At 35.0% G+C, this 9,731-nt stretch overlaps 1 non-coding gene across 1 annotated transcript; it reads left to right on the top strand.

The window, feature by feature from the left end:
- The first annotated feature begins 5,165 nt into the window (after positions 1–5,165).
- LOC128593281 (small nucleolar RNA SNORA2/SNORA34 family) lies at positions 5,166–5,301 on the top strand. Its single transcript, XR_008382315.1, has one exon. It is a non-coding gene; the product is annotated as a small nucleolar RNA SNORA2/SNORA34 family (small nucleolar RNA).
- The last annotated feature ends 4,430 nt before the right edge of the window (positions 5,302–9,731 follow it).

Here is a 9,731-nt window from a genome sequence, read left to right as displayed (position 1 = left end):
CTTATTGCTCTATCTAATTTCTTTCAAAGTGTTCATTACCTTCTCTTCAGCACTCATGGTTTCTCTTTTTCAATAATTACTTCTTATGTACTGGAAATGCCCTCATGTCTGGGATGTTTCATTGAATTGCATATATGTAGGAGAAGAGCACAATGTCTTCTTCTAGGGACAGCAAATATTTAAATAGAACACAGAAAGGAAGAAGAGTTTGTATTCTGTTTTCCTTTATGAGGCACTACACTAAATTGAATGGAGAATTTCCCAGTGAACTTATTTCCTTGCTAGCCCCAAACACAGTTAACTGATGAAAAATCATACACGACTTTACTATTCATTTTATAGCTATTGATTGCTTATGAACACACATATTTCTAAGGTTATATAAAAAAACCAGCTTTAGTTTTACAAAATGGATGATGCTAAGGTAAGAAGGATGATGTTATTCGTTTTATGAAAAATTTTATTTGGCAAGACTGTCTATATACATATATCCAAACAATCATATCTTTTTTATAGCCTTAAGAAAATAAACAAACAAAACTCAAAATTCTAAAATACTGTCATGTGATAATTTTTCAATATAAAAACATTTACATGATTTATATTTGTTTATTATAGTGAAATTATGTATATTAATAACATCCATAGATATTTGATTGTAATTTTATGCTATAACAATAATTTTATCTAGTATATATATTATATACTACATACGCTATCAAGCAAATTCATAGGGCATTATAAAGTAAAAGGTAAGGAATGATCCATTTACAAAAGTTCACCCTAATTTAAGGTATTTGTAGAGATAATTAGAATACTGGATCTGTTCATTAACATTTCAAATCTCATTTAAATGTAAATTGTAATATTCTCCTTTTCTGCAACACTAGGTAGTTAGTGTCTTTCCTGAGTAATAAGTAATTTGTTCCCCATTAGGTACAAGAACATATAAAGTGATAAATCAAAATCCGATAAGAGGCACCATTAAAATGGTAACTCACTTGGTAAAGAGTATAAAAAACACTGTTTTCACTATTATTTAATTATTAATGATTAAACAAGTTCATATGTCAACAGCTTTATTATTGATTAGTTTCCTCTGTGGTATCTGTAATGAATGCATGTAACTGAAAATATGTAACTGAAAAATCTAAGCTTATATTAAAAAATCAGTTTAATTTTACAAAACCCTTTGCATGGTTTTTTAAAATCTGAAATGCAACTCTGCTACAAATAGATTTAAGGAGTAGAAAAATAAATAAAAAGTTAAGTGGTATATACCACATATAAAATGTCCTTATAATGATATACCACCCAAGAAACAGATTTTTAGAATTCATATAGATAAGAAACTTGTTGATGTACAATGCATTGACTTCTTTGTGTATCAGCCTTATCTAAATTAGCCTACCTAATTTATCACTTTGTTCAAGTAACTAATAGTTGCTTTATGACATTGCTCCTTAAAAAAGTGTTTTCTTAATCAATTAAAACAATGTTCCTGCCAATCTTTCATAAATTTATTTTCTATGTGTATATGTATGTCTGTGTTTATATTTTTTTGTGTATGTGTTAGAATGTGTGTGGGCAAGTGTGTAAGTTGAATATGATATAAACATAATTATAAATTTCAGTAAATTGTTAATGCTTAATGTGTTATAAATATATTATCATTGTCTCCAAAACTTTCAAAGTTTGAAAGAACGCAAAATAATGCCATGGTTAATGGCATATAGTCAGGATTTTGACTCACTAGGCTCAAATTAGATATTAGTGGCTTTGTTTATGTGATTTGTCCTTTCTATAATTCTTTCATAAGGAAAGTGGGAATACTAATCTACCAATGTTATAAATTGTTGTGATGATGCACTCTCAATATTATTTAAAATATATAATCTCATATATGTATAAACTTCCTATCTTATTTCCTTTTATAGATAGGTAATTCCTATGTTAGTTACAGAATTAATTCTTGCTTTTACCAGATGTCTACATCTTGGCACGAGTTATGCAATGGTGTGAATGTTTGTGTCCTCTCAAAATTTATGTGTTAAAATTTTAATCACAATGTGATGGTATTAGAGGTGAGATATTTAGGAGACAATTAAGCTGTATGGGTGGAACAGTGATGAAAAAGATTAATTTCCTTATAAAAGAGGCCAAGTATAGCTCCCTCACCCTTTCTATCATGTAAGGTTATAATGAGAAGACAGTCATGTATGAGAATGTGGGACCTTACCACACACTGAATATGCTGGCCCCTTCATCTTGGACTTCCCAGATTCCAAAATGATAAGAAATAAATTTATGTTGTTTATAAGCCACCCAGTATATGACATTTTAGTATAGCAGCCCAAAAGGACTAGAACAGGATGATTTCAACCTCTCATCACCTTCTTCCTATGCTCCTTCATGGCCTTGACTAGTCTTTCAAAAACAGAAGTTCCCAAATTAATCAACATGAAAAAAGCCAACAATACCTTATATGAATGGACAAGAAAGATGAATAGATAGCTGGACGTTGTGGTGGACGCCTGTAGTCCCAGCTACTCGGAAGGCTGAGGTAAGAGAATCATCTAAGCCCAAGAGCTGGAGGTTGCTGTGAGCTGTGACACCACAGCACTCTATAAGGGTGACAAAATGAGACTCTGTCTCAAAAAAAAAAAAAGAAGATGAATAGAAACTTCTCTAAAGAAGATAGATGAATGGCTAATAAACATGAAAAAATGTTCATCATCTGTAATTATCAGAGAAAGGCAAATCAGAACCACCCTAAGTTATCACCTAACCCCAGTAAGAATGGCCCACATCACAAAATCTCAAAGCTGCAGATGCTGGTGTGGATGTATAAGGAAGTGAACACTTTTACACTGGTGATGGGACTACAAACTAATACAATCTTTTTGGAAGGAACTATGGAGAATCCTCAAAGAACTCAAACTAGACCTCCCAGTTGATCCTGCAATCCCATTACTGGGCATCTACCCAGAAGAAAAAAAGTCATTTTATCATAAGGACATTTGCAATAGACTGTTTACTGCAGTTCAATCTACAATTGCCAAACTGTAGTAAAAACCTAAATGCCCAGATTTGGATTAAAAAGTAGTGTGTTTATGTATACCATGGAGTATTATTCAGCTACTAAAAAAGATGGCGAATTTACATTTTTTGTATTAATATGGATGGAGTTGAAACACATTCTTCTTAGTAAAGCATCACAAGAATGGAGAAGGAAGAATCCAATGTACTCAGTTTTGATATGAGGACAATTGATGACCTAGTACATGGTGAGGAGTGGAGGGAGGGGGAAATGGAGAGAGAGCAGGAGGGAGGGGGTTGGGGGGTCACATGCGGAATACCATCTGACCCCTGTAAAAAGTTAAATACCTGGATACTGTTAAGAATTTAAAAAAACAACAGATGTTAGCATGGATATAGAGAAAATGGAATGTTTATACAATATTGGTGGGATTGAAAATACTACAACCTTTATGGAAAACGGTATGGAGATCACTTGATGAGCTGAAAGTGGACATACTCTTTATTCAATTTAGAAGTCTCACTAGCGGATATCTACCCAAAAGAGTAGAAATCATTTTATCAAAGATACTTGTACATGAATGTTTATTTCAAGTTTTTCAATTGATGAGTGGCCAAAGAAAAATGTGGGGTGTGTGTGTGTGTGTATGTGTGTGCACATATACATACATATATTTGCACAAAATCTAGCCATAAAAAATAATGAAATTATGTCATTTGTAGTAACTGAGATGGAATTGGAAGTCATTATCCTAGGTAATTATACCAGGAATGGAAAACCGGACCACATGTTCTCAATAATAAGTTGTAGCAAAATGATGAGTACACGATGTCACAACAAGATAAAAAGGACATTGGAAAGTCAGAAATGGAGAGTGTCCTACAAGCACAACGGATTAAACGAACACTGTGCTGGGGAGAAGCACAGCGAAAGCCCTGACTCTACAATTTAACCATATAACAAAAACATTTGTACACCATTAATATTTTGAAATTAAAAACAATTTTTACAGTCTTATAGTAAAGAGAGCTAGAAAATAGAACCTTGACCAAGGGAAGAAGGTTAACATTAGCGAGAATATCATGTGGATTTCATGGACCTCCTGATATGATGTAATAAATAGGCTCGTCATCTCTGTGGTCCTCTTTCCAAAAAAATCCATTATCCTAAAAAATAAAAAAATAATAAAAAAAATTATCCTAATCTAATCACAAGAATAATGTGCGACAAAGCCAGATTGGCTGACATTCTAAAGCAGTGGTTCCCAGCCTTTTGTGTAGCAGGGACCATTTTTTTTGGAAAAAAAAATTTCCATGGACCTTGGGGGGGGTGGTTTTGATATGTATCTGCAAGTGATTGATTTATTATGATCATCTCCATGGAGTCAGTCCTCTCTGATAATGGTAATCTGTTTTTGCAGCCATTTTCCAGCACTATCATCACCACCTCGGTTCCACATCAGATCATCAGCCGTTATTCTCCTAAGCAGCTTGCAACCTAGATCCCTCACACAGCCAGTTTATAGTGAGGTCCTCGGTTTTGTGCTTGGAGACTGCAGTTCTAAAGGATACCTGGCCAGTCTTCCTCAAGACTGTCAAGAAGTCATGAGAAACAAGGAAAGGCTGAGAATCTAACACAGAACAGAGGAAACTAAGTAGACATGGAAATTAAGGGCCAAGTAGTGCTCTGGATCGGATCTTGGAACAGAAAGAGGGCAAAAATGGGAAAAAAAAAGAAAAAAAAGGTGAAGTCTGGATTTTAGTTTAAAAAACAAAAAGTTAAGTTTCTCTCCTAAATACTATAACTCAGCCTCACATTTAGAAAGTATCAGTCAGGCCAGATGTGGTAGCCCACGCCTGTAATCCTAGCACTCTGGGAGGCCCAGGTGGCTGGATGGCTTGAGCTCACAAGTTCAAGACCCCATCTCTAATAACAGCCAGGCATTGTGGCAGGCACCTGTAGTCCTAGCTACTGGGGAAGTGAAGGCAAGAGAATCACTTGAGCCCAAGAGTTTGAGGTTGCTGTGAGCTCTGACACCAAGGCACTCACTCTACTGAGGGTGACAAAGTGAGACACTGTCTCAAAAAATAAATAAATAAATAAATAATAAAAATAAATAAAATAGTTGGCCCTGAATCAAGGCCAGCAGTTTGCTGAAGCTGTTGGTTTCAAGCAGGAGCCTAAAGAATTATCTTTCTATGGTTGTTGGCCATTTCAGAATTTTGGAAATGTAATGGTCAATTCATTAGAAAGAAACAGTATGAGTCATTGGGTGATAGATGTAGGCTAGTGTGATTTGTAGTCTTAATACTGTTGGGTTCCAAAATACCCATAAAATATTACTATATTTATCTCACAAGGATATTTAAGTTATTTGTTAGAATTATAATGCTGTTAAATCTTAATTATAGCTCCCCAAAATGACTGTGGGTTTTTACCCAAAATAAAAAGATAATTCTACAGTATGAAAAAAAATAAATAAATAAAATAAAAATAGAAAATAGAAGTCAAACACTAATTGATGAACATTTACAAAATAACAAAATCAATACTTTTCAAAATTGTTAAGGTCATGAAAAACATGAAAAGATAGAAAAAACTCCCAGATTGAAGGACACTTAAGAGAATAAAACAACTAAAATGCAATGTAGTATCCTAGAACAGAAAAGGACATTTGTGGGGGAAATGGGTGAAATCTGAATAATGCCTGTAGTTTAGTTAGTAGTACCGTATCAATGGTATATAAGATGTTAGCATTAGAGGAAACTGGATGAAGGTGTATAAAAGGAACTCTCTCTACTCTTTTTACAACTTTCTCATAAATTTCATATTCCAGAATAAGATTATTTAATGCTGTAAAGTATGCAGTGTGCAGGTACTTCTGTAGCAAATTGATTGCAATGATTTAATCATTCCACAATATAAATGTATGTTACAACATAAAAATTATTTGTCAGTTAAAAAATAAAATAAATTTTTATGTTGCATTTACTGTGGAGGTTTTCATTAACGTTTTAAAACAAGAATTACATTAATAAATTATTATCTGATTACAGAATTTTTTGGTTCCCCTTAAATTCTGCATACATGGCAAATGCCTCACTGGCCTCATTTTAATCTTGGCCCCAGCACACTTTCTTTACTCAAGCAAAGAGAGAATTAAAATCCCTATTCCATATGTCATATTTCTTAAAGTATAACACCAAATTTGGTCAATTTATCCCAATGTGGATAAATGTAAAATATTGAATCAGAGAAGAACTAAAATTATTTGTATTGAAACATCTTAACAAATTTACCTCGGTCATGAATGTCATGGAGAAAAATTCATAGTGTCTCCAAAGGCAGAGATTTGTTCCTACAGCCTCAGCAGAAAATCGCTGTCTTCCACTCTGAGAGCTGAGTGGCCAATAAATTGCCAACTATTATTCTGTAGGTGTTTTGGTTTTGTGTAGGTTTCAACCCAGTTAAACCCATCCTGACCTTGAGGCCTGATGGGAAGTCAGAGTGAAATGCTGTGGCTGAACGAGCATAGTAGCAGTGAAACTACCAAGTGCAGCTTGAAAAGTCAACAGTAACGCTGTCAGCAGTACCTAGATCCCAAATCATGATTGGAATCCATCAGAATACTGATGTCAGTGCTTGAGTGCAAATTAATAGCAAGATTTCCTTTATCAGGAACTAATTAGATATGTGAAACTGGAAACATGGTAACTTTCACAGCCATTTAGGGTGGTGACCATTAAGCTATGTATCATTGCCAAACACCAGGATAGAAGTTAAGCTTTTTTTAAAGAAATTACCAAAACACAAGTTTTCATAGCAATTGACTAAATCTGTAATGGTCCAGATTGGTCTGTAGGTAAGGTAAATGTGTATGGAAACCAAAGATTGAATAAACTAGTGTTCTGATAGACTTGACAGAGTCAGACATTGCTTTTTAAATCAGAGTTTAACAGGCCAAAAGATACTAATGAAGTATGATTCATTTAACTAGGCTTTCTATTTCATCTCAATAACAGAGAGGAATTTGGTTTGATTGCTTTATATGGAATATAAAGGAATATTAATAGAAAAGATTTCATTCAATGGTAAAGAGCAAACTGGTTCTTTATATTGATGAAGTTTTGAATGTGGAAAATTCAGAAACAGCAGAGGAGATTGCTGTCTTCCAGGGCAAGCACACCTTTGGTGTGCTTCTAACTCCTGCTGCTTTCCTAGGCACAAGTACAGGAAACTGAGAGTTAGCAATTGGTGCCCCAGATACGAAATCAAGGCCTGGGGAACAGAGGGTATGCACTCAACATTTAGTACGTCTGAGCCTAAAGGAGTGTGAAATTATATAGAAAATATACAGAGTGTGAAATTATACAGAAAATACAGAAAACTACGGTAGATGAAAAGAAAGATGGGCAAAATGTTTTTCTGCTTTTCAAAAACAAAAATGACACCATAGATGTTCATTTTTACTGGACCTCACAAGCTATGTAGCCAGCTTTAAATAGAAGATTTGCTAAGAATTGTTCACATAATTGTTGTTTAAAATATCCTGCAAACAGTTACTTCTGAAACCAATTACCAGCATTAAATTTTAGGAAATCACTGTGTAATGCCGCAGAAGACATCCCCTCAAGCCTTGGAAAAACAAATAACTGTGTTTGAAGGATCTCACAAATGCAAATAGTTAAAAAAAAAAAAAGAAAAGAAAAGAAAAGAAATGGTAGGCTTATTTGTGTCCTGTGAAGAGAACAGACTCTTCATTTGAGACGTGTTTCTTACCCTCTTTTAAAGTAACCAGAAAAAAGAATCTAAAGAGAAACTTGAGGGGCACCAGGAATTACAGAACTAAGAAAAGGCTGGAATCTACATTGTGATTGGCCTGTATCATCTCAATGCATACTTGAAGTTAGAAGTATCTCTCCTACGATTTTTGCCAAACCTCCTTTGCTCCTTTGAATGCATGAAAAATAAAGTGGATGCTTTTCAATGAACAGCAGAGAAAGGGCTTTCATGATAATGAAAAGGGATGACTAGAGTTAATAATGTATGTCTCCTCACCAGATTTCTGAAAGGACTGATTATGACAAACACAAAACAATATGGTTTTTGTAGAATAGGCACAATTTCTTTGAGTTTACTCACGAAGTGGGAAATGTCTTGGTGAATGTCACAGAAGAATCAGGGGGTGCAGATAGTTTGTAATCAGTAAATCTGTCACATCCACTCCCTAGACAAACACTCCGTGCTTGACCAGTAGCTTCCTCCTACTCTTAGGCCTATAGATTTATTTCTGTTGGTAATTTGCACAGGGTCAACTCATTTGCCTGACAATGATCATAGTTTTTGTCAAAAATAGATTTAAATCTTAATTTTGGGGACTGATCTTTATCTATAATAGGTGATATATATTTTGCCATTATCCAGTAATATCCAGAATACCCTATAGATATTCTGTGATCATTAACATTGCTTCTCAGAATTACAATGCAACAATCTTGTTTTTTGTTTTTGTTTGTTTGTTTTTTTTTTTTTGTAGAGACAGAATTTCACTTTATCACCCTCAGTAGAGTGCCCTGGCATCACACAGCTCACAACCTCCAACTCCTGGGCCTAGGTGATTCTCTTGCCTCAGCCACCCAAGTAGCTGTGACTACAGGCACCCACCACAATGCCCAGCTATTTTTTTGTCGCAGTTTAGCCAGGACAGATTTGAACCTGCCACCCTCAGTATATGGGGCGGAGGAACCCTACCCACTGAACCACAGGCCGCCCTAAAGGAGAAGAAATTTTTTTTTTTTTTTTTTTTTTTTAGACAGAGCCTCAAGCTGTCACCCTAAGTAGAGTGCTGTGGCATAACAGCTCACAGCAACCTCCAACTCCTGGGTTCAAGCAATTCTCATACCTCCGCCTCCCAAGTAGCTGGGACTACAGGCATCTGTCACAATGCCAGCTATTTTTTGGTTGCAGCTGTCATTGTTTGGCGGGCCTGGGCTAGATTCAAACACGCCAGCTCAGGTGTATGTGGCTGGTGCCTTAACCACTTTAGCCACAGGCAGCAAGCCAAATGCAAAGATCTTTTAACTCACACTTTTGGAAACGATTTTTTACTCTTGTGTAAATTAATGGAAATTTAGAATGTTTTTAGCTATTTAATTGCTTTAATGGAATATATGCAATGGAGTATGTGCATTTTAGAGGCATATGAATGTTTTAAGTATCTCATAAATTATCAAAGGTGGGATCCCATCACAGGAAACCTGCACTGGAAGCCTGGGGTTGTACTTCAGCCATGCTCTGTCATTAATTAGCTGTTTGTCCTTGTGAGTGTCAAACAAGATCCCTGAGCCTCAGTTTTCACATTTATAGAACAAAGGTGATGGTCTGGGTTGTCTCTTACGTCTTCTTAAAATATGCGACGCCTACTGTAAATATCTCGGATAAAAACTTCACATATTGATTGAAATAATACCGGATATTTGTATGTTTCTTTTCATGTCTTACTATTAACGACATTTTAAGCAGAAGGGGGAAATCCCCAGAAGACTGCAAGGACACAGCTACACAAACATTAAAACTGCTAACTATATTTCACAAAACAAAATAAAACAAACAAACAAAAACCAAAATACACTACCATTTTAACGGGATAATTTCAACTCAAGAGTTTATGCATGAAAAAAAACTTGCCAGT

This window comes from Nycticebus coucang, chromosome 1 (genome assembly GCF_027406575.1).
Source record: "Nycticebus coucang isolate mNycCou1 chromosome 1, mNycCou1.pri, whole genome shotgun sequence".
NCBI lineage: Eukaryota > Metazoa > Chordata > Mammalia > Primates > Lorisidae > Nycticebus > Nycticebus coucang.
This window is presented reverse-complemented; position numbering and strand designations above follow the sequence as displayed.